The sequence below is a fragment of the Ursus americanus genome, chromosome 18 (assembly GCF_024610735.1).
Source record: "Ursus americanus isolate L20-20 chromosome 18, mUrsAme1.1.p, whole genome shotgun sequence".
NCBI lineage: Eukaryota > Metazoa > Chordata > Mammalia > Carnivora > Ursidae > Ursus > Ursus americanus.
In genome coordinates this window covers 15,726,317-15,751,127 of record NC_142144.1, presented here as the reverse complement: position 1 = coordinate 15,751,127, position 24,811 = coordinate 15,726,317, and positions in this window count along the sequence as shown.

The following is a 24,811-nucleotide window of genomic DNA, read 5'->3' as shown; positions in this document are numbered from 1 at the left end:
CTTCTCTCTCTTCCACTCACACATACACAGACATGGATAACCATACATGTATTTTCAGGGAGCAGGAGTCTGTTCAGTTGAATCTCAAGTTGATTTCACTCTTCTTACTTGAAGCCCTGAGTTCTAAAACATTTTCCCCTGGATACCTATTATAATGGTCTATTTGAAAAAAAAAAAATCAGTATATATCAAGGCATATATGGCTAGCATCTCGTTTGTAACAAATCTGCATTTTTTTTAAAGATTTTATTTATTCATTTGACAGAGATAGAGACAGCCAGAGAGAGGGAACACAAGCAGGGGGAGTGGGAGAGGAAGAAGCAGGCTCCCAGCAGAGGAGCCTGATGTGGGGCTTGATCCCAGAACGCTGGGATCACACCCTGAGCCAAAGGCACATGCTTAACGACTGAGCCACCCAGGTGCCCCATAAATTTGCATTTTCTAACCAATATATTATTTTTCCTAAACACATACACATTTGCATATGTATGGGTGGCTATACGTATGTATTCTTGATCTGTGCTCAGAACCCAGTTATTCCTCATCACATGGCCTGTTTCCGTGATCTGACCTTTTTTTTTTTTTTTTTTAAATATTTTATTTATTTATTCGACAGAGATAGAGATAGCCAGAGAGAGAGGGAACACAAGCAGGGGGAGTGGGAGAGGAAGAAGCAGGCTCATAGCGGAAGAGCCTGATGTGGGGCTCGATCCCATAACACCAGGATCACGCCCTGAGCGGAAGGCAGACGCTTAACCGCTGTGCCACCCAGGCGCCCCCGTGATCTGACCTTTTTTCCCTATATGCCTGACATCAGGGAAGCTCAGATATAAATCTAGCTCTCAAGGATACTGTTTTCTGCCTTCCTATATAATTTGTGCATGTTTGCTTTTTCATTCTTTAATGAATTTTAGATGTATGGATAGTTTCAAAAATGGCTCTGGCCTCACTTCACCCCATTAAGCTGGCTTTCTCTCACTTTCCACTCTTTCATACTTTTAAATAGTGTGTGCTATTTCTTTATTTCTCCACACAGGTATCTGCTGTCCTCAGAGACCTTTGAAGCATCTTGTACTGGAAAATTCATTTTTTTAAACTTAACTGATATTTATGCCAGTATCTAATTGATATTTTGTTATTTGGGTTTAGTATTCTAGTTTAGAGACCTCTTCCCTTCAGATATTTGAAGGCATTTGCCCTTTGCTGGGCAGTAAGAAGCCTAACACCAATATCTTTCCTGATCCTTTAAATATAATTCCCTTTGATTTCCCCTCCCACCTAGGAAGCACTGAAGATCTGAAATGCTAGGAATTCGGAAAATTTTATGCTGATGTTCTAGGGTGTGGAGCTTTAAAATTTGTTGTGCTGGAGAACTGTTTGGCTCTTTCAGTTTTGATACAGATAGCCTTTCTTTCTGGAAATTGTTCTCAGATTATGTCTTTGGTAATTCCATTATCAAGGGAACTCTGTTCCTTGTTCTCTCCTTCTGATCCCTCACAGTCAGACTTCAGTCATCCTACACTGAGCCTCTCATTTTCTTCTGTTTCATCTCTAGTTGTTTTTTTGTTCTTCTCTCAGCTTTATAATTCTTCTAGTTTTCCTCAAATTTGTCGTCCATTTCTGCTAATATTTGTTCTTCCTTTAAGAATGTGTGCTAGTTATTTAATTTCCAGAAGCTCTTTGTCATGTTAGAAGACAAAATTCAACTGAGTCAATTTGAAGATCTCATTGGCTTTGTTCAATGATTCATGGCTCAAGCAGCATTCCGTACAGCAGACGGAAAGGAACTCTGAGGAGCTATACAAAAGGAAGGCTGTTACAGGCGGGGAGAATAAAGTTTTGAAGAGTTGATTGTTTCAGGCAAGGTCACCTTCCTTTGGGCACAGGGTTAGGCTCTCTCAAGCAGATTACTTCACTGGTGTTGACCAGGTAATTCCACTTTAACTGGTTAGGTCACATTCCTCGGAGAGGCTGAAACGGTAATTTCATCAGATATTAAGTGTTGGTTTGTTGACAAGAGGATCAGTACAAGTGACTCCATTTTATGCCTTTTTTTTTTAACAATTCCCCTTTTTTAATCAGACTCTCACCTTAACTAAGAGCTATGATCAAAATTTAAGGCATTCGTGCTACTCCCAGCTACTGCTCTGCAGTTCTTATGGGTTTTACTGGTCCTCTGTGTGATATGCACAGGTCATGATGTTTTTTTTTTTTTTTTTTCCTGAATATCTATGGTATTCACAGGTCACGACTTCGTGGTCACAATTTTTTATTTGGTCATTTTCTTTATTCCTTTTCTGATGTTCAGTCTTAGGGACATCATTGACTTACTTAATGGTTCATGGCTGCAAACATGCATTTCAAGCTTTCGAGAGGATGCAGTGCACCAAGGAGACTATTATAAGCTGAATAATTCCACGTGTCTGGAGTGCAATTTGGATCCATGGTACCAAGACCCAAACCAATCAAAATTCAGTAACTCCAGAGAAGACCCTTTTGAAGAACTCAACTTCTTAAGCCTAGTGGCCTGTTAGTGATCTTATGCAGCTGAGTTTCTACTTCCCCAGAAGTATTAATGTAGGCATAGCAGGTGGTGTTCGCCATAGCACAGAAACTTCCTTGTTCAGCTAAAAGAAAGAGCTATCTCGCTGTCAAGAACAACTTTGGCCAGAGATTCTAAGGGTTTTTCTGAGGCAGCTATTATCTTAGCAGTGGATCTTTGCAATGCTTTTAAGAGTTAAGATTCCTGACTATAGTCTCATTTACATTTACTTCTAACCAACGAAGTAGGGCCCTGCCAAAGGAAGTGAATCCTGAAACATGAAAGATTCCTGGTAGGTCCTTTTTAATTCAGTGATGTAAATTCAGAGGGAGTTGACCAATGACTTATCTTACTTACTTCATTTGTGAACAGTTAGGGCTACAGTTAGATAACCTAAGAAACATTGTGCCAGCCACCTTGGCATTCAGAGGCCCAAGGAGCGTGATAATACTGCAGACAAAGATAAATTCTGTTGGGACGCAAACCACTGCCACTAAGGTTGTACTGTTAATGGGCAGATCAGGTTGCTTTGTTTCTGTTTTTAATGACAGACCTGGCAGTCTGAAAGGTTACGCCCACTTAGCAATGGCTTGGGATATACAGATGAGGATGGTATCCTTCCAGGTCAAAGCCAGAGTAAAGGAAAGAAAGGGTTTTAGGTTGACTAAGTGGAGGAAGTCTTGATCTGGCATCTTGGGTGGAAGCATTCTACATCAAGTCCAAGTTATTTCTCTTCCTCGTCAATTTGGGAGATCTGGCATCTGTATAGAACCGGTTGTGAGGCAGAGTCTCTCTTTTTTTTTCAAAGATTTTATTTATTTATCTGAGAGAGAGAGAGAGCATGCAAGAGCAGAGGAGAGTAACAGAGGGAGAGGGGGAAGCTGACTCTCCACAGAGCAGGGAGCCTGACACAGGGCTCAATCCCAGGTCCCTAGGATCATGACCTGAGCCAAAGGTAGATGCCTAACCGACTAAGCCACCCAGGCACCCCAGTGGAGCCTTCTTTAGCTGTGAGATGTATACCTAAGTTTCAAGTTCCTGAAGTTTAGCTGCCAGCTGGGCAGTGAGGAGAATCTAGCTTAGTCTCTTACAAGGAGAGTCAAGGGCAATCTTTGTTCTTAGTGATGCCACATCAGAAAGGTGGGGGAAAATTGTAAATGTCGTACTGGAGAGTAGAAGCCAGGGTATTTGAGAAAATGAGAATTCAGGATCCAGTTCAGTTTACAGGTATATAACAGAATTTCAAAGACAATTAGCAAGATTAGAATCTAGTATCTACATAGCTGGAAACGAAATGTTTCTCTCTACTATTGTTACAGGATATTTTTCTCCATCTGTGCCCAGGGTTCTTGGTCACGCCACTTTGAACAATGAAGAGACAGACCAGACAAAGTGGTGGGCAGTAAAGCAAGGTTTATTGAGTGATAGCAAAGTGATAGTACAAAGCTCCTGAGGAGGGAGGGGACTCAAGAGGGTTGCCACTGGAGTTTCTGAGACTAGGGGTTTTTATGGGCTTGTTGGCGGGCCATTTTAATTTGATTAACCCTCCATGAGCCTGTCATCCAATAAGATTTTTGTCATCTATCTATCACATGGGAAAGGGTGGAGGGCTCCTTCTAGGGTGGTGTAAAATCCTTTAAAAGGTGGTTTCTTCTTATGGTGGGGACCCTTGTTCCTGCCTGCCTGCCTTCCAGTGATCCTTCATCACAATCATCCCTACTTTTTTCCAAAGATAATCATAGTAGAATTAATTTGTTTGCATTAAACTTGGCCTATTAAATAAGTGCAGCCAAAATAGTGATTGACCTTATAGGCTTGGTCATATCTGCGTCTATGTAGGTTTCTCTCAAATATGACATTCCAGTCAAAGTCTTGGCAATATAACCAGTGTTTCTATTTGTGTCCTGTTACTGGGAGAACAGATTCTTACTGAACTTATGTAAATAGCTAGCTAACTATATTGCCATGAAAAGAATACTCAAGAATTTCCGGATTTTGGAGGCATCAGCTGGAGAAAAAAATACATGTGTCATCTTTGTTTATGAAGATATACTTTATCAAATTATGCTAAGTCATAGATAGCTTAAGAAAAGGTTTCCTTAAATCTGGAAAAAGAAAACATTGAAGATCCAGCAATGTTTTAAGCAAAAAGGTCATAAGGAATTATGATTATCCCCCTTCAATCACTCCTGTGTAATTAACACTTGTTCTACTTGAATCCAGTTTTTCCATTAGTTCTGGAAAATTCTTACCCAGTTCAGTTTTATGATCTTAAAAGTTATCAGAAAACTGACTTGTCAAAGTCCTTTCTATGAATCTCCTTGAAGATGACACACTTTTGCAGAACTTTTGCCAAAGCTTCTGAGTAAAACAATAATTATCTGTAAGTGACAAAAAAAAAAAAAACTTTTAAAATGACCGTTGTTAAAGATCTTACGAGAATTTATTATAATGGAATTGACAAGGAGATTTGGTTATTCCTGAGACACACATTTTAAAATGATACCTGGAATTATAATGATAACATTATACCAGGATTTATCAGATTCTAGGAATTCCATACAGTTTCTGGAATACTTAACATATACCTATGCACATACAACAGAAAGAAAGCTTACTATTACTTATTTGACAATGCTTCCCAGGTAATCTAGCACATCAAGTATGACTAATTAGTTTAACATCTCTTTCTTTATAAGGAGAGAAAACACATCTTTTGAGATATTCCAGAGGCCTTCTAGAAAATCCTGAAGTTTATTCAAGGTCAAAAAGACTTCATTTAGAATTTGATTTTTGGAAGTTTGTCAAAAATATCAAAAGGTTTAAAAATACTTGGTCATGTAGGATCATAGGTCACTATTAAACAGTGCTTATCTATTTAACCATAGTTGCAATTAAAGACTTTGCAGGGACATACAGAAAGTTAAATAGTTGTAGAAAAAGCCTTAGCTTTTTTTATAGTAGAGAAGACTCAGTTTTCTTAAATAATCAAAGAACTGATGATAAAGATAACATGAAGCACAGTAAATTATTTGGTAAGACCCAAAATCTTTGCTTTTTTGACAGATTACTTAAAAGATAAATTTTCACAATCTGTTACCGAAAGCAAACTAAAAGTCCAAAAAAAATGTTGTCCTTTTAACAGAAAGAAAAACAGTTCTAATTTTACATCAGTGTATTAAAAAAAAAAAAAAAGATTTATTTATTTTAAAGAGTCAGAGAGAGAGAGAGAGAGAGTGCCAGGGAGGAGGGTATAGGTGGGCAAAGGCAGAGGGAGTCTTAAGCAGACTCTGCACTGAGCACGGAGCCTAAGGAACCTGGGGCTCGATCTCACAACCGAGATCAGGACCTGAGCAGAAGACAAGAGTCGGATGCTTGACTGTGCCACCCAGGCGCCCTGACACCAGTGTACTTTTGATAGTAAAATTCATCTTTTTTTTAACTTAAATAAGCGGATTGTAGTTTTAGCAACCTTAACCATGCATAGAATTCCTTTCCCAACATTACTTTTCCACAAACCTATAGTTTTGTCCTGTTTTTTTCTCTTTCCCATTCTGAAATAGCTAGTCTCACATTAAGATAAAATTACTTTTTTGGGGGGCGCCTGGGTGGCACAGCGGTTAAGTGTCTGCCTTCGGCTCAGGGCGTGATCCCAGCGTTATGGGATCGAGCCCCACATCAGGCTCCTCTGCTGGGAGCCTGTTTCTTCCTCTCCCATTCCCCTTGCCTGTGTTCCCTCTCTCACTGGCTGTCTCTATCTCTGTCAAATAAAAAAAAAATTACTTTTTTTTCCTTAACCAAAATGCATCTCTATTCCTCATACTTTATTTTACTGAAGACACACACATCCTACTTTCCTTGCATATCAAGGTGTTTTCTTTAATCTTTCTGGTAACTTTAATTGTATGTATTAGAATTTCGAACCTTGAAAACTTTAATTTTTAGGAAAATAAAGAAGTAAACAATTGCAAATTATCTTACATTAGCATTTTGCGGCTTGACAAATTTATAAATAGTTTTTATTATTTCTAGAAACATGTTTTCATAGTGAATTTTCCGATGTGACAGAAAACATGCTTACTATCGACCCAAATATCTTTAGTTTCTCTCTAAGAAGAAGCCTAAAGTGGATAAGCCCATGTTCAGTAATTAATGTTTCTGTATTTTATCTTATTTGGAAATGGCCAAGATAGTCAATGGCTATCCATCATTTAATTTAACTTGTCACAATTTTAAGGTTTTAGGTTTCCAAAAAGATTTGGGGAAACTATGTAAAAAGTTTACCTAAAAACTTTTATCCTACGTGGATGAAAGATAGTTGGAAGAAAGGCAGGCAGGGAAAACAACCTCCCCCTCTTCACCCCAAGAAGAAAACACCCTTTAAAGGATTTTACCCCACCCTGGAAGAAGTCCTCTGCTCTTTCTCACATGGTAGATAGATGACAAAAACCTGACTGGATGAGAGGCTCCAGGAGGCTTAATGAGATTAAAATGACCTGCCAACAAGCCCATAAAACCCCTTAAGACTTAGAAACTCCAGTGGCAACCTTCTCGTGTCCCCTCCCTCTTTCGGATAGTTCCACTCAGTAGACCTTGCTTTGTTGCCTACCACTCTTTGGCCTGGTCTACCTCTTCATTCTTTGAAGTGGTGTGACCAAGAACCACAGACACCGAAGGAAAAAATCCTGTAACACTACTTACATCTATTTAATTCACTTGTTGTCAACAATTATGTGGACGTTACTTATGAAAATTTCATCATATTGAGTTTGTATTGTTGCTGGAAAATTTTGTAACAGATAAGGAACTTATGTGAATAATAAACCCAGGTAAAATAAAAGCTTTATGTCTGTGTTATATTCAATTTTGATAACTCTATAAAGATATGTATGTTTGGGGGCACCTGGGTGGCTCAGTTGGTTAAGCATCTGCCTTTGGCTCAGGTCATGATCTCAGGGTCCTGGGATCAAACCTCACATTGGGCTCCCTGCTCAGCGGGGAATCTGCTTCTCCCTCTGCTCCTGCTCTCTCTCTCCCTCTCTCTCAAATAAGATCTTTAAAAAAAAAAAAAAAAGACATGTCCATTTTAATTAAACCAAAAAACTTGCTTTAATACCAAATGTTTTCCCAGGTCATGTGAACCCGAAAGATATTTGGGTTAGTTTCTATTATATTTCTGAGAATTTTAGGAATCCTTAATTCATAATAGTGCTTAATTTTCATTAAGCCAATTAAATAGAGCTTTTACAAGTTAATCTTAGTAATACCATCTGGAGATGGGTGGATAGATAGATAGATAGATAGATAGATAGATAGATACAGAGAGAGAGAGAGAGAAATAGGCTAATGCAAACAGAGACCTAATAGTTTCAACTTAAAAATTAATACCAGGAGTCAGGTACGATAATACAGAACTCACTAGGGATAACAGAGATGGAGCCAAATTATATGTTTCTGGCAGATGAATAAATTGAGCTTACCTTCTCAGATGGCTAGAGCTTTTTACTAGTATTTGTGAAGAAAATGGTTAAAGAGTTTTTTAATTTACCTAAGTTTTAAATGACATTTCCTCCTTTTGTTCTCCTTCTGATAAGAATTACCTCCCTGAAGTTTGCATTTCAAAGAGATGGCCTGGATAAGTGAACCTGGAGGGATCAAGTAGAACATTTACATCTCAAAGGCAGAGGGAAAGACTGCAAGTTCTTCTAAGAAGGACTTTTGTGTCCTGAGGCCAGATTTTTACAATGCCTCCAAGCCTTTAAAGATGAATAGGTGCTCTTAGTTGCTTATCAAAGGACTGACACACCCATCCACGTTATGTTGGAATGTTTTTCTTTCTTCCAGGTACATTAAGAAAGAAGGCCTAAAAAATAGTTCTATCAGACTCTGAATATCAGCTTCCAAATTGGCCACATTTCTGATCACAGAGTTATTAAATCCTTTCAAATATCTTGTCAGGTTGCAACTGGGACAAATGGTAAATGCTCCTGGCAATATTAAGCTAACAACTCTAAGGACCCATGAAGTTTCCTCGAAGAGAGTGCAGAAGATACTATCTTCACAAGATCTGGAGTCACTCCCAAAGTTAGTCAAAAGAAAGCCAATAACCTACCTGTCCTATGCAGGCAGGAAACCCAGCCAAGATCTTAGTGAGACAGCAAAACTGAAGGGACCCCAGGAGAGAAAAAGTTTGTTTGTTTTGCTTTGTTTCATTTACTTTTGCTTCTTTTCCTGTTTCTGTTCTTGGTTGGACTTGCACCCCCATCCCACTCTACACATGCCATGTAATGCAAATAGTATATGTCCTTCTTATAAGGGACAAGGGGTTAATGATTTCTCTAGAATGGGTAACATCTAAGGAAGGACCAGGTGAGAATGATGGATGAAGCATTCATATCTCAAAGCCAAGGCCCCCTGACTGTAAGGAATAACACCTGGGCCCCCTCATCTTTGTTCTAACAGGTTCCTGAATGCCTGAAAAGACACATACACCAGACCATCATCCTCAATAACAAACCCCATACCCTGAACAAAGATGAGACTTCCTCTCTTCCTTTCCAAGTCTCCTGACACCCGTCTGAATTTTTATAGATCTTCAGTAAACTCTCCTTCTACCTACTGCTGGCTCACATTTTTTTTTTTTTTTAAAGATTTTTTATTTATTTATTCGACAGAGATAGAGACAGCCAGCGAGAGAGGGAACACAAGCAGGGGGAGTGGGAGAGGAAGAAGCAGGCTCATAGAGGAGGAGCCTGACGTGGGGCTCGAACCCGGAACACCGGGATCACGCCCTGAGCCGAAGGCAGACGCTTTAACCGCTGTGCCACCCAGGCGCCCCTCACATTTGATTTCCATCCTGGGACCCTCTTGGCTGGTCCTGTAGGACCTTTCGTCCCCATGTGTCCTTGGACCTGGCCTGCCTGCAACATCTGGGCAGAAAAGGAGCCACTTCGCTCCAGAGATCCAAGAACCAAGTCTGGCAATAATTTTCACCCTTAACCCAGCTTCTGCCAGTTTTCCTAGGTTCCCCTCTGCAGGCTCTGGTATCTAAAAGATTTTGGCAAGATTTTTCATTAAACTTAATTTCCCTAGACTGTTTAAGGGAAGAACGGAGAGATTAATCAAGAAATTTCTAAGTCCTCTCAACCATAGGATTGGCCTAAGATAGAGGCCCATCTTTGAGAGTAGATATGGGGGTGTCTGTAAGGACACTAACTTGAAAGACTTTTGTTTATAGTTATGCTAATCTCTTTAGAGTACAAAGACAATTCAGACAGATTACCAGAGTGGATACTCAAATAAAGGAGGACAGAGGGGGAGCAGTAGGGGGTTTGATAGTCTTAGTCTTTTATGTTGGGTACCTTTTTGTGTCCTTATTTTTTCACTGGCCTTTTATGACAGATCTTTCCATGAAGTTATTTTGGGATTTTTGAAGACTTTTGGAGGCTTCTTCACGCCACTTAAAATTAATATCCCATTCTGCTTATTTGATTTGGGAGCCCTTGCTTTTACATTTGCTTATTTATTTATTTATTTAGACAGCTTGAGCATGAAAGTGGGGGTGGGGGCTGGGGGGAGGGGGAAACCTCCATGCCTAGCGTGGAGCCTAATGTGGGGTGCGATCTCATGACCCAGTGATTGTGACTTCAGCCAAAATCAAGGGTCAGACACTTAACTGACTGAGCCACCCAGGCACCCCAGGAGCCCTTGCTTTCAAATGATCTTAACTAATAGGAATGTTTCTCATAGAGGCCATTGTAATTCTAGGTAGCTTTTAGTAAGATTTCACAAAGTTTGGAAATATCTATAGATTCTGGTATTGGAAGAAGTCATGCTTAGCTGTTTAAATTTAGAAGATTCCATTTCTAATAGCTAAGCCTTTTGGGGTCCCTTAGAGCCTGAGAGATGTGCCATGGGGTTGGGGATTGTGTGGTGTTTTATAGTGTACCTTGTTGTGCAGAAATTTTCTTGAGGTTGGCAGGGGACCCAATATCCATCTATTTCATTCCATGACCAATTTATCCTAACATGGGAATCCCTGGGTTAGGTGGTAGGCATTCTAACAGCAACCCATGCCCACCAATTTTGTGGCTGCTTCTGAGATTCCCCTTAGCAGTAGTCTTTATCTACACAAAACAAGGCAAACGTGCACATTAATATATCAACAGTAACCAAGAGATGTTAGGGCTTCCTGGGCAAGAGAAGGCCCTTGTGTGTACCACCACCAGTTCCCACCACAGAAACTTGCACTGGAGAAAGGACTGAACCAACAGACCTCAACAATGGGGACTTCAGACTGTGGCTCCACATAGATGAAGAACTATAAACTGTTACTAATAGTTCCCATGTGGATCCTGGGACAGAATCAAGGGCTAGGGGTTTCCACTAATTAAACAAGAATGGTGATCTGAAATAAACACTAGGGGCTTGTGCTCTGGGCAGAACTGTTTGACAGCCCAAGCTCACCTGCTCTGAATTGGAAAGCCAGTTAGATTCAGAGTTCATCACGAAAAGAATAGAACTCAGAATTGAGAGGAACTTACCCTTGGAAATGGTGAGAAAGATCATTAACTCAGATGGTGCTTGGGCAGCACACCTTTGTTTCTTGTTGTCCCAGAAGCCATCTGAAGTCTCCTTTGGCCCCACTACTGCCATCAAATCTGTTAAAAAAACAAAGCTCAACCAAGTCAATTTAAAGCTTTAATTGGCTTCTTCAGTGATTCATGAATGAGGCAGCATCCCATCTGGCAAACAGATAGGAGCTCTGAGGAACTGTACAAAATGGAAGGCTTTTATAGGCAGAAGTGGGAGGAAAAAGGAAATTTCTAACAAAAGAGTGGATTATTTCAGGCAACTTCACCTTTCTTTGGGGAAAGAGCTGGGGTCTATTATGCAAATTACCTCACTAGTACTGACAAGGTAATTAATTCCAGATTGACTGGTTAAAGGTTACATTCCTGGGAGAGGCTAGAACTGCAATCAGATTAGACATTAGGTTTTATTTGCTGACATGGGACTCAGCACAAGTGACTCCATTTGAAGCCCCTTCCTCTCTTCCTCCCTTCCCCCCTTCCTCCCATCCCTTCCCTCCCTTCCCCTCTCTTCCCTTCCCCTCCCCTTCCTCCCTTCCTCCCTTCCTCCCCTCCCTTCCCTCCCTTCCCCTCTCTTCCCTTCTCCTCCCCTTCCTTCCTTCCTTCCTTCCTTCCTTCCCTCCCTTCCCCCTCCCTCTTTCTTCTTTTTCTTTTCTTTTCTTTCTTTCTTTCTTTCTTTCTTTCTTTCTTTCTTTCTTTCTTTCTTTCTTTCTTTCTTTCTCTCTCTTTTGACAATTGCTGTCTGATTTTTCTTTATTTGTAGCTCTAATATTTTCTCTTAGCTCTCTAGTGATATGGATTGCAGTCATTATTTCATTGTGCTTTGAAAATTCTGTTGTCCTCCAGTTCCTTTTGTTTTTGCCACCTTCAGAATGGAGGTTCTTCTTAAATTTCTGGGGGTGCCTAGGTATTCATATTTAAATGAATCATTTAAATACACCCATTTTTTTGCTAGTGTGTTTCTCACAGGGTAATTGATCAAAACTTGGAGAGCTTGGCACTGAATATCCTGATTTGTAAGTTGAATCTCCATCAGTTTAATAAGTAAACTTATTTTCCATTTCAAGAGGTGAGGGGAGGCTTGTAGTTCCCTGGCTCCGTGTTAAGAGCGAGAATTTCGGAACAGTTTCTTTATTCATAGTTTCATCCAGTACTTCTCATTTTAGCCCAGGCCTTGCTGCTGCCTTCTGAGTAACTGGATGTTTCTAGTTTCTAACTCTTTTCCCCATTCCTAAGTATTGATCCACCTCACTTGTTCCCTGTTGGTACCATCCTTTGCAGGCTCTTAGATTTTACCTTCTGAGCTTTCAAGTGATAACAATGATAAGTTAAATACTATTCATCTGGCATTACAGCTGCAGAAAAAAATGCATATTCCTTCTGGGTTTACCACTTTTTAAATCCCTTTACTGAAAGATTTAAAGAGAAAACAGAGATACATGCATTTAGCCAATCTGTGCATTTTTTTTTTTTTTTTTGCCAGATGTCTCTCAGACCATTTTTCCACAGTGTTCTTGAGATCTGAAAATAACAATCAAAGCTTGAGATTTAACAAAAGGCGTAGATTCCTGTTTTCCTACTCCCTCTTTTACAGAAGATAAAAGACAGGTTCCAAAAAGTCAGTGTGATACAGCAGTAGCAAAGTGTCTAATTTTGGCCAAAAAAAGCAGTGCCAGAACTAGGATTTGAACTTTGTGTTTTTACCAATGTTTGTGTGTGTGTGTGTGTGTGTGTGTGTGTGTGTGTGTGTGTGAAATTTTGTTGGTTCCCTATTATGCATTATTAAGTTTCTGCATTGTTGGAGTCAATACATGTCTGTGATTTTCTTATCATCAAAATTATCCCAGAGTTTGAAATAATAGATATAGACCACTAAAAGGACATTTGTAGGTCTGCGTGGAAAAAACAAAAATCTTGGAAGTGTCCTCATTCATTTAAATATAAGGTTTTGGCACCCTGGGCCCTTGCCATAGATGTTTTGTGGAAGGTTTTTTTATATATTTCTATCATATTTAATAAAAAAAATCTCTCATTTTTGAAATATTATGAAATATCTATTCTAGTTTATATATTTGAGGTGAAAAGTAAATTTTGCTTTTTGTACATACAATTCATTTTGAATAAGACTGTAAACATTTAAGAAATACTCTAAACAATTTTTCACATTGTATGTAATAAATTTCCTCCATTGTGTCCCACATTTTATCTTTTACCTATTAATTAGGGATTCATATTTCAAAATTGTTTTCAGTTATTGGTCATCGTATTCAAATTTCATATTAATTTCTAGTTCTTTAGAATTGTTTTTAGGATCCGAAGAATACAAATTTTCTTTTCTGCAACTTCGCTGGTGATTTTTCAATTTTTTAAATATAAGCTCTATTTATAGAAGAGGAACATGTGTTTCCTATGAAGAGATGGAGGTTATATACATATATATTCATATATATATGTGTGTGTGTGTATTCACATTTTAAAAAAATAAACTTTTTGTGTGGTTTTCAGCTATTTTCAAATGCTATGAATTTGAGGAGATTGACATTCCTCTTAATAGTTGAGGCTGTGACAGTCGCCATATCAACTTTTTAGATGTGACATTGAGGACAAAGAGGAAGAATAAGCTATAAAAATTGGACTGAGGCAAAAGTCTATTTAATTTGAAAAATTATCTATTTTGAGGGTTGTGAGGTATCTCCCCACACCTTAAGAACAAATTCTCTAAGTTTTTTTTTTTTTTCTCTTTCCGTACTATATAACTGGCACACAGTTATAATAATGCTCTGAATCTGATAACTCTAATTACTTTCTGGCATTGTCCATATATTCTGAGCAGTTTTGCTTTATGTTATTATGATGATTTTTTTCATGTTTCTAAGATTATCAATAGTACATAATCATCACCAAGTATCCCTGTTACCATAGTTCACTGGCCATCTTTATATCATATTTTAATCAATTTTGAGTATATTTTTTCACTACCCTTGCTATCATTATGTAAGAGTCTATTTGACTATAGGTTTATTATTATTATTTACATGATTTTGGTAATTCCTGGTAGGAAAGTATTTATTGAGTTTTCTATTCAGACCAATCATACCTATTATATCTTTGATGGTAAACTTAGGACAGCTTTGTGGATGACTGTAACAATGTTCTACATATTCTGTATGTAAGGAAATTCATTATAGTACTATCTGTAATAGTGAAAAATTGAAATCTCTAAATATCCACTTAGAGGGATACAGCTAAATAAATAGTCATAAACTGCTGTGGGTTATTATGCAGATGCCATGGAATAGTCTCCAACAAAAAAGAGAATGTGTAGATCAATTTGAACAAAAACCAGAAGGTTAAAAAAAGTAAATTGTCAAGAAAAACAAACACTTCAAATTATATTTGTGTCTGTGTACACACATACACACCGGAAGACTGAAGAAATATGTATTGAATTCTTTGTTTTTTTCTTTACCAAACATTTTCAATATTGAAGAAATCAGGAAATTTATTGGAAGCGAACAAAGATGGAGTCAGTATTCGAGGAAAAGTTCCAACTTTTATTGTTTAACTTGTGTAATTGTTTGAGGTTTTCCCATAAAATACATTTTTATATACCACTTAGGAAGTAAGAAACAGGAAAAGCAGAAGTGAGCAAAGGAAGGAGGCAGGGGAGAAAGGATCCACTCTTTTTTTTGTTTGTTTGTTTTTCTTTAAAGTTTTCTTTATTTATTTTAAAGGGGGGGAGCTGATGCAGAGGGAGAGAATCTCAAGCAGACCCTGAGATCATGACCTGAGCCAAAATCAGGAGTCAAATGCTTAACTGACTGAGCCACCCAGGCACCCCCACTCTTAATATGATAAAGAGAGTCACTCTGAAACCAAATGTCATAAACACAATTAGAATCAATGAAGAAAGTCCATTGACATCTCCTTTAATTTTATAAATAAAATATCATGTCCACTAATATTATTGCCACTTTTAATATTATACCTTCTCATAAATTCATTTGCATAGAAAGCTTAAAGGGGAAAGTAGGTATTATATAGGTAGGTAGGTTAGTAGCTGGATGGTTGGATGGATGGATGGATAGAAAAATACGAATCCAAAGTCTGCTTTAAAAAAGCAATTGGAAGTCATAATGTGAAAAATATCAACAATAAAAAGAATGACAACAATAAATTATGGTAACTAAGATTTATAGAGGGCTTCTTATGTGTCAGTTACTATCCTAAGTGTTTTCCATGTATTAACCCATTTAATACTCACCACACCCTTATGAGGAATGTCTCATTTATAGATGGGGGTTCTGTGGCACACAGGGGTAAGTAAATTGCCCAAGGAAATAAAAGTAGGTAGTGGCTGACCCATGATTAGAAGATCCAGGTGATCTGCTTTCAAGATATTATGCTTCTGAAAACTACTCTGAACTACCAAGAAGAATGTTAGTATATTAACAATTACCGTTTGGAAAAAAAATACTTAACCATCCTTTCATAATAGTAATAAATTATGATATATTGAAGCATAAATTGAGTGGGCAATATGTAGTCATAAATAAATCTATAAAATCATGTTAGAGAGAATTTAAAAGAAGATTTGATTAAATGGTTGGATACACTAAATTCCTGAATGGGAAGAGAAAATATTGGAAAATAGTCTATTAACCTTGATTTTTAGATTTAATTTAATTCAAGTCAAAATTCAAACTGTCTTATCTTTGAAACTTAATTAAATGATTTTATATTTATTCGAAATGTAAGTAGGTGAAAGGTCCAATATTCAATAAAAGAATATCATAACCATCATCTAGTTTTATCAGATAAAAAAATAATGATGTTGCAAATATGTAACATAAAACAAAATTGAACAGAAAATATAAATCACTAAGGTAATGAGTGTATTATTTAGCTTGCTTTTGGTAGGTTGTTACTAATAGCACTTGTGATTAGCTTCAGTGATAAAGAGGGATTGATTACTTCCCATAATTGAAAAAGCCAGAAATATATGGGCTTAGGAACAGTTTGGTCAGATTGAATCTTCATTTCCTTGTGGTTCTCTTGGCTTTTCCTTCTGCCTCGTGCCAGACTGATTTTCCTTATGGTTACAAGATGGTTACCATCAGCAATTATGACTTCTTGCTTCCTTATTCACATCACGGGAATAGATCAGGTGTGTTCCCTCAACAGTCAAGCAAATTGTCCTATTTTGGCTTAACTGGGCCTTTTATGAACTAACATTATAGCCATGAGAATACCACACATTGAGTTAGTTTGCACTGGATTAGAACTAAAGTCAGTCCTCCTCTCATCCTGCTATTAGGGAGTATGAGAAGATGCTTCCCAAAGGAAAAATCTCAATGTGATCAGAATGGAAGACAGAAAGGATGTTGGACAGCCAAGGGGAAAGAAACAAGTATACATATAATTGCATATTATAATCATTGATAGGCAAAGAGGAAGAAACAAGTTTTCATAAGTTGTTTCACATATATAAAACATAAGTTGCATATATATATATATACACATATATATATACATACATATATATATATAAAATAAACCTATATAAAACATGTTAAATTTGTTTCTTTATTTTTAAAATGATACAAGGGAAAGATAATTATAAAGTCACAACTTTTGTGCTTGCACAGTATCTTAGGAATATTTTAAAAGAAATAATAATGAGTTTTGTTTTATTATGACCATTAGTATTATTTAATGAGGAATTCCTTAAGTTGCAAGCTGTGGTATTGCAGCAAATATAGAAACACAGACCGAATAAACTGAGAGGATGGTGTTAAGATCACTTACAGAAGCAGGTTATTTTTCAAGACTTTGATGGCAAGCAAAAATCAAACCATTTCATGTTGGCTTAAACAATGAAGTGATTTATTATTTGATGTAAGTAGAAAATTCAGAATCATTATTATCATCATTTTACAGATAGGGAAGTGGGACATTAGAGAGTTTAAGGAACGTATCTGCAGTCCCATAGGTTGCGGAGTCAAGATTTTAACCCAGATTTATATGCCTAACTATTCTATGTAATCCCATTATTACTTTGTTTTTCAATTGGGAGACTTCACTCAAATATCTATAGTATATTTCCCCCCATTTGGAGGGCAATGACAAAATTGAAGTTTCTAAAGAGGTAACAATAAAATGAAAATAGTAAATGCCATCTTACCATCTGACAATGAGATTCTTCTTGGGAAGGAAACTATCTTTGTTTGGAGAAATAACCCAAAATACTACTCAAAGTGGGTCAGATTCACTTTTGCAATATGGCAAGGCTTTAAAGGGGGAGCAAGTGTATTTGTTGAAGATAGGAGAGTATTTTCTTTGGAACTCCTGAGATCAGCAGGAGACATGGATGAGGAAAAAAGAGTGTTGGGGGGGATGGAAATATAGGTCTATGTCACGGGAGGCTGGGAGAAGATGCAGGTCAGAGCTGAGACCACATGGTGGGGGGACTTGCATGGTGGTGAATTGGTGGTGACTCGAGACTTTGAAGGTTGTTTGTACCGCTGTGATATTAACATTTTTTCAGCCTCCCTCCACCCCTTGAAGTCTTCAGTAATTTTCAGAAATGATTTAGATACATTCACATATTTATAAAGCAAAAGACAGAGTGAGTATTAAGTGTAAATTTTCAGCATGGTACAAAGGAGAAAAGCAGGTCTAGAAGTAGGGTTTAAAAGTCAAGATTTCCAAGTTGGAGGTTGTGGGGGGTGCTTCTAAAAATGTGTAGAAAAATATTTCCAGGGCTGAGTGTATTCAGACATTCAAGGCTTTTGGAATTAGGGTCTCCTGCCAATTCTGCCTAAAGTTTGAAGATCAGAGAGGCATCCTGCTATTCTACTAATTTATGCATATTTGCAATTGTAGACCAAAGGAAACCAACACTGAAACTTTCCCTATAAACATTCTTCACTTCCATGTGCTATTCTTTCAAAAAAGGTTTATTGGGCTTCTGACATCCTACTAAACTCTGAGGATGCTAAGCAAAAAAAGTAGTCCCCTATCCTCATAAAATTGACATCCTAGTAGAGAATTTAACACTAATTTATTAAGCCACTAATTCCATAATTGTTATTATTTTAATTATAATTGTGATAAAAGTGACATAAAAAAAAATACAAGAGCTAAGAGACCATTAACTTCCTGCAGAGAACCAGCACTGTTCTGGAGAGAGCTTCTTTTTTTTTTCTTTTTTTTTTTTTTAAAGATTTTACTTATTTATTTGTCAGAGAGAGAGAGAGCACAAGCAGAGGGAGCAGCAGGCAGAGAGAGAAGCAGTCTCCCCACTGAGCAAGGTGCCCTATGTGTGACTCGATCCCAGGACCCTGGGATCATGACCTGAGCCGAATGCAGATGCTTCACCGACTGAGCCACCCAGACATCCCTGGAGACAGCTTCTTAAGGAAACACCACTTTGGCTGAGTCTTGACTAGAGAGTAGGAGATAAGAAAGCTGTGAGTGGAAGATGGGCAAGCAGTGGAGGGTGATGGGCAAGCTTCAGCCATTGTAGAGGCTGGATGATATACATCCTGGCAGGCTCATCAGTAATTGTAGACTTAATTAGATGCACATTGGAAGCCATTAGAAAATTTAAGTCCATCAGAAGTGGGATAAGAGGGGATCCAGTGGTGTATATGATATGAACATGCTAGTATTTTCAAAAGCATGATTTAGGTGGATCTCCCGGTCTTCAGTTCTTTGCCTGGGCCAGAAATGGCTCCTAAATTGTCTCTACAGGTAGCAGGCAGCAGGTTGGACCATTTTTAATTTAGATCTGAAGAGAAAGGAATCAGACTTGGCTCCTGTTTTCCCATGCTTCAGAAGACTCTAAGAAAGAGTCTTTATCACAGGAGAAAAAGTGGAGACCTTCCGGGACGGGGAACACAGTTGAGGCTGCTTGAAGTCCCACCATCAGATGCAGATAACAAACCTGAAGGCTGTCCTCCTGCTGCAAGGCTGCCATTGACGGAGCAAACACAGAGGCAGTTATTAGTTTCACCCATTGCCATCCTCAGCCCCACCCCCTACACCAAAAACCTCTTTGGTGCTGGCTCAACACATTTGCTTCAAGGCACATTTTCTCTCACTGGTGATTGTAGCTGAGTTGGGGAAAGTTATACACAGGCAATTGGAAGGCTCAATGATTCAGAAAAGTCTAGTGTGGGCTGGATTTTGTCTTAGTTCAGGCTGCAATAACAGAATACTACAGACTGGGTGGCTTCAGCAACAACGTGCATTTCTCACAGCTCTGGAGGCTGGGAAGTCCAACATCAAAGTTCCAACAGATCTGTTGTCTGTTGAGGACTCTCTTGTGTACAGATACCCTTCTTCTCCCTGTGTCCTCACATGGTACAGAGAGAGAGATCATTTCTCTGATGTTTCCTCTTATAACGGTACTAATGCCGTGCGTGAGAGCTCCACAGCCAAAATCTAATTACATCCCAATGACCTCACCTCGAAATACCACCCCACGGGGGATTTAGCCTTCATCCTATGAATTTTGGAAGGGGTGACAACACAAATATTAGAAAGAGAGGTTGCATAGCAGGTTGGATCTAGGGATGCATTATAGTTTGCCTGGATAAATGAGGTATTTTCTTTCTGCCTGCCCTTTTCTTTACTCCACTTTTTCTCTTCCACAGGCTCCACTTTAGAGGAAGGATCATATATACTCCTCAAATAGAGTTAAAATCTCTAATAAATGTGAGTGGAGGCACCTGGAGAATACCCCAGGATTACCTAAATATCTCTCCCTGGTCTGAGAAGCCAGAAATCTCTGTAGTGGTGCACAGATGGCTTACCCTATCAGAGAAGAGGCTTGCACTAAATTCATTCTCCTCATAAACACGCAAGAGAGATGCATCACCCTTGGATTTTTGGATTTGGGAGTCTTTTGAGATCCATATCCATTCTGGATTCCTTTCTTCATCCTTCCCTCTTTATCCTTCTCCCTTCCTTTCCGATTGTCTCCAAATTCTACATTTTCCTTCCAATATCTAATTAATAACAATCCAAGCCATAACAAAGAGAGTGACTTTAGAAAGTCCATATCTCTCCCAAAATATGTTAATTAACTCTAGGGCAGTGGAGGTAAGGGCAGAAATTCTAGGACATTTTGTAAGAAATACAGTTCAAACTGCTGGCAGACTGTGGAGAGAAAGACAAGAAGATGGAAGTTCAGAGTGTATAGTAGATGGATACTCATTCCATTCTAGACCAGTGTTTCCTTACATTTAAACAGTGGACCATCACCAACAACTGGGCACAGAGGAGTGATGCTTGTTAAAAATGCATCTCCTCAGTTGTACCTCAAACACATTAAATTCGGGGTGCCTGGGTGGCTCAGTCGTTAAGTGTCTGCCTTTGGCTCAGGGCGTGATCCCAGAGTCCTGGGATCGAGCCCCACATCAGGCTCCTCCACTGGGAGCCCGCTTCTTCCTCTCCCACTCCCCCTGCCTGTGTTCCCTTTCTCTCTGGCTGTCTCTCTGTGTCAAATAAATAAATAAAATCTTAAAAAAAACACACACTAAATTAGAAATTTTATTGGAGGTTATTGCCAGGAATTAATTTTTTCATAAGCTCTCCAGGGAATGCTTATGTACACATATGTTGGGGGATCAATGACTTATAGTACTTCTCCAAATAAGCCAAGTATAAGAATCACCCATACTGCTTAGTAATTGTACACAGATTCATCCGTTCAAGGTTCAGTTTCAGGAAGTTAGTAATTGTACCTTGGAATCTAGATACTTATCAAATCCCCATGAGCCCCCAGAAGATTCTCAAAACACTGGAAGTTTAGGAAAAAATGGTAGGGTTTGGGAGGGTGATAGAAGGAGAAAAATGCTGGATGCCATGTTTCCTATCCTGGAAGCAATTGAGAGCTAACTATGGGTTGTCAGGAGGTTTGTGATCAGGGCTGTTTTCAAGAATCCAACTTGGTAAAGTCTTCTGGAAGATGTTTAACCAATTGGATTGACATCATTTTGAATGACAGATGTGGATTACATTTCCCTATGGGAAGTCGTTGCTGTTTTCAGTAAGGTCTTATGTTTGTGTAGCACATTCTGAAGCACCTTCTTCACATATACTGCCCCATCGATCCTCAGAATGGCACTATAAGTTTAACAAGGCAGATTTGAAAGCTGAACCTCAGTAGGATGAAATGAATTCCCTAATTAGGACACCAGTTGGTAACTGTCACAAAAAGGTCTTAGGTTTTTGCCCTTGGATCTATGCTTAGATTCCTAACTTTATTATTATTATTATTATTATTTTTATTTTTATTTTTATTTGAGAGAGGGAGAGAGCACATGAGCTGTGGGAAGGGGCAGAGGGAGAGGGAGAAGCAGACTCCCCACTGAACAGGGAACCCGACTCCACTCGGGGCTCCATCCCAGGTCCCCAAGATCATGACCTGAGCCAAAAGCAGGCACTTAATGGACTGAGCCACTCAGGTACCCCTAAGATTCCTAACTTTTTAACTTTGGTAAGAAGGAGAATGTATCAACTTCTATACCACAGAAGTACAAGGTTCTTCATGATCAGTTACAGAAACTGAAACTGTATCATCAACTGTCTCCATGTTGCCCTCTTGGACAGATGGCTGTTCTTCACCTTTCAGTTTTCTAAGTACATCCACCCAGCTGAACTTTTACCACTCCTTCTGTGAAGTCCATGGTGGTTACTTAAATCTGTCTTTATTTGCATGTTTGTTTGTTATCTGTCTCCCCCCTAAGATTTTTACCTTTCAAGTTGTGATGGGCTAGGTTGTGAATTTTCTTTGTGCAACTAAAATTCTACAGTATATTAGCTTATTTTATTTTTTTTTTAATGATCTTCTCCCTCAGCAAGATTGAAAGTTTCATGTTGTATTCTCTAGCATATAGTACTCAGGAATTAGCAAAAAGAAAATGCTCAAATAATAGCTTGTCAAATGAGTGAATGGAAAATCAATATCCTCTCTAGGTTTAAATGTACTTCAATTTAAAATGGAGCTATTGGGGCACCTGGGTGGCTCAGTCAGGTAAGTGTCTGCCTTTGGCTCAGGTGATGATCCCAGGGTCCTGGGATCAAGCCCCACATCGGGCTCCCCGCTAGGAGGAAAGCCTGCTTCTCTTTCTCCCTCTGCCTGCCACTCCCCTTGCTTGTGCTCTCTCTTTCTCTCTGTGTCATATAAATAAATAGAATCTTTAAAAATAATAAAAATAAAAATAATAAAATGGAGCTATTATCCCCCACTCTAAAGAATTGATATAAATGTTACATAAGAAATGCATGTATTAAAATGTGTAGCGCATTTTCCGGACATATGGATACCCTACAGAGGATGAATCTTGATCCTGTGGCTATCAGAGTGAGACTCTCAGCCTCACATATATGCCTAAGCTCAGCTCCAGGGAACTTTGTGCGGCTACTTTGCATGGACCAGCCGAAGTGAAGGGGGTGGTGGATGAATTGAGTTCTTAGTAGCAGCAAGTATTAATTTAGCTGATAGCTGATGCTGGCTGTTTTCGATGGCAGTCTTCCAGCTGGTGAATGGAAAATACATGATTCCCGATGTTTAAAAATACCCTGAGACGGATTAATTGTTGGTTGCTGACAGGCGGAGGGGCGTGTATGCCACTTTACACCCTGACCCTGCACTCAAAACAAAATAACACACCAATTGATTTCCTCCCCCCCCATTAAGAGTTTTGTAGATGTTGTGATTGTATTAATGAGCATTTTTATAACACTTTAGAATTTAGAAAGCCCTTCTGCATAGTTTCCCTCTTTCAAATCTTGTAGTCCTTCAGAGTGAGACTCATGTGAGCAAGTAAGTGGCCAGACATTGATTTAAAACTCTCCGTAATGATATAGGACAGTCACAGTTTCCCCATTACTATTCCCATTTTATACATGTAGAACTACTTTGGGGAAACCAAGGTCACTTGGGAAAACCAAGGGCACACAGCTAGCAAGGGTTAAAGATTAATAAAAGATTTGGGATTCCAGAGCCAGGGATCACCAAACCTCCTATAGGTGGCAGGGTATTGAATGGGATGTTTCCTGCCTAAGCTTCCACTGAGGGGCTGCATTAGTATATTGGGTTGGTATAACAAAGTATCACAGACTCGATGGCTTAGAAAGCAGAAATTTATTTTCTCACAGTTCTGGAGGCTAGAAGTCCAAGGTTAAGGTGTCAACAGTTTGGTTTCCTCTAAGGTGCCTCTCCTTGGCTTCTAGATGGTTGCCTTTCTTGCTGCCTCTTCACGCGGCCGTTGCTCTGTGACCATGGGCCCCGGTGTTCTTTAGTGTGTCCAATTTCCTCTTCTTATAAGGATACCAGTCAGAAAGAAGAAAGAAGAGATCTAATGTTAAATCATGTTTAGAGTTTTGATTAAGATCTTGGATGTATCCATTAGTTATTAGGGCAATGATCATCAAAATCACAAAGAGATACCACTTTGCATTCACTTAGGATCTATAATCAAAAAATGGAAAATGATGTGTTGAGGCAGATGTGGGGAAATTAAACCCCTGGTGCATTGCTGGTAGTTATGTAAAATGGTTCAGCCCCTGTGGAAAACAGTTTGGTGTTTCCTCAAAAAATTAATCATAGAATTGCCCTATTACCTCATAATTCCACTCCCAGATATAGAACCAAAAGAATTGAAAACAAGTGTTCAAAAAAAAAAAAAAAAGTATACAAGAATGTTCATAGTAGGACTATTCGTAATAGCTGACAGGTGACCACAGCATAAATGTCTTTCAGCTGACAAACGGCTAAACAAAATGTGATATATTCATACAATGGAATATTATCCAGCCATAAAAAATAATGAAAGGTCAAGACATGTGCAAAACAAAGGAACCTTGAAAACATGATGCTAAGTGAAATATGCCAGATACAAAAAAGCCATATAATATATGATTCCATTTCCATGATATACCAGGAAGAGAGACTTTCATAGGTATAGGAAGCGTGGTAGTCATTGCCAGGAGCTGCAGGGAGTGGAGACGGGGGGATATCTGCTCAGTGGGTGTGAGGTGATAAAAATGTTCTGGAATTAGTGGTGATGGCTGCACAACATTGTAAATGTAATAAATGACACTGAATTGTATAGTTTAAATGGTTAAAATGGAAAGTTTTCTTAAGTGCATTTTACTACCACAACAACAACAAAAAACCAACATCAAATAAAGATCATTGGTTGCATCAGGCCAAATTCTGAATGGGCTTTTGTGTGCTACGTAAGATGACACTTGAACTATTATCTAAGAATGAGTAGAAAAAACATGAACCTACCTGGGTTTTCTTTAAGGGTAGCAATGGGCTGTTTTCACTGAAGACTGTTGCAAGAGAAACTGCTTGTTTCTAATGCCAGGTAGACGTGGATGGATGGATGGATGGATGGATGGATGGATGGATGGATGGATATGTAGATGGATGGGTAGATGGATATAGATTCATGTTCAAAATAAGGTAAGATATTCATACAGGCAGAAAGCTACCCTCAGTAAACCTTTGATTGAATTAATGAGTGAGGCACTTCATCTCTACAGAGGTATGTCTTAGAAATATATAGAGAGTTAGCTCTAAGCATGCTTGAAATGTTTATCTGCTACAATCTAAATGCATAGACCCAGAGCACCTAGGTGGCTCAGTAGGTTAAGC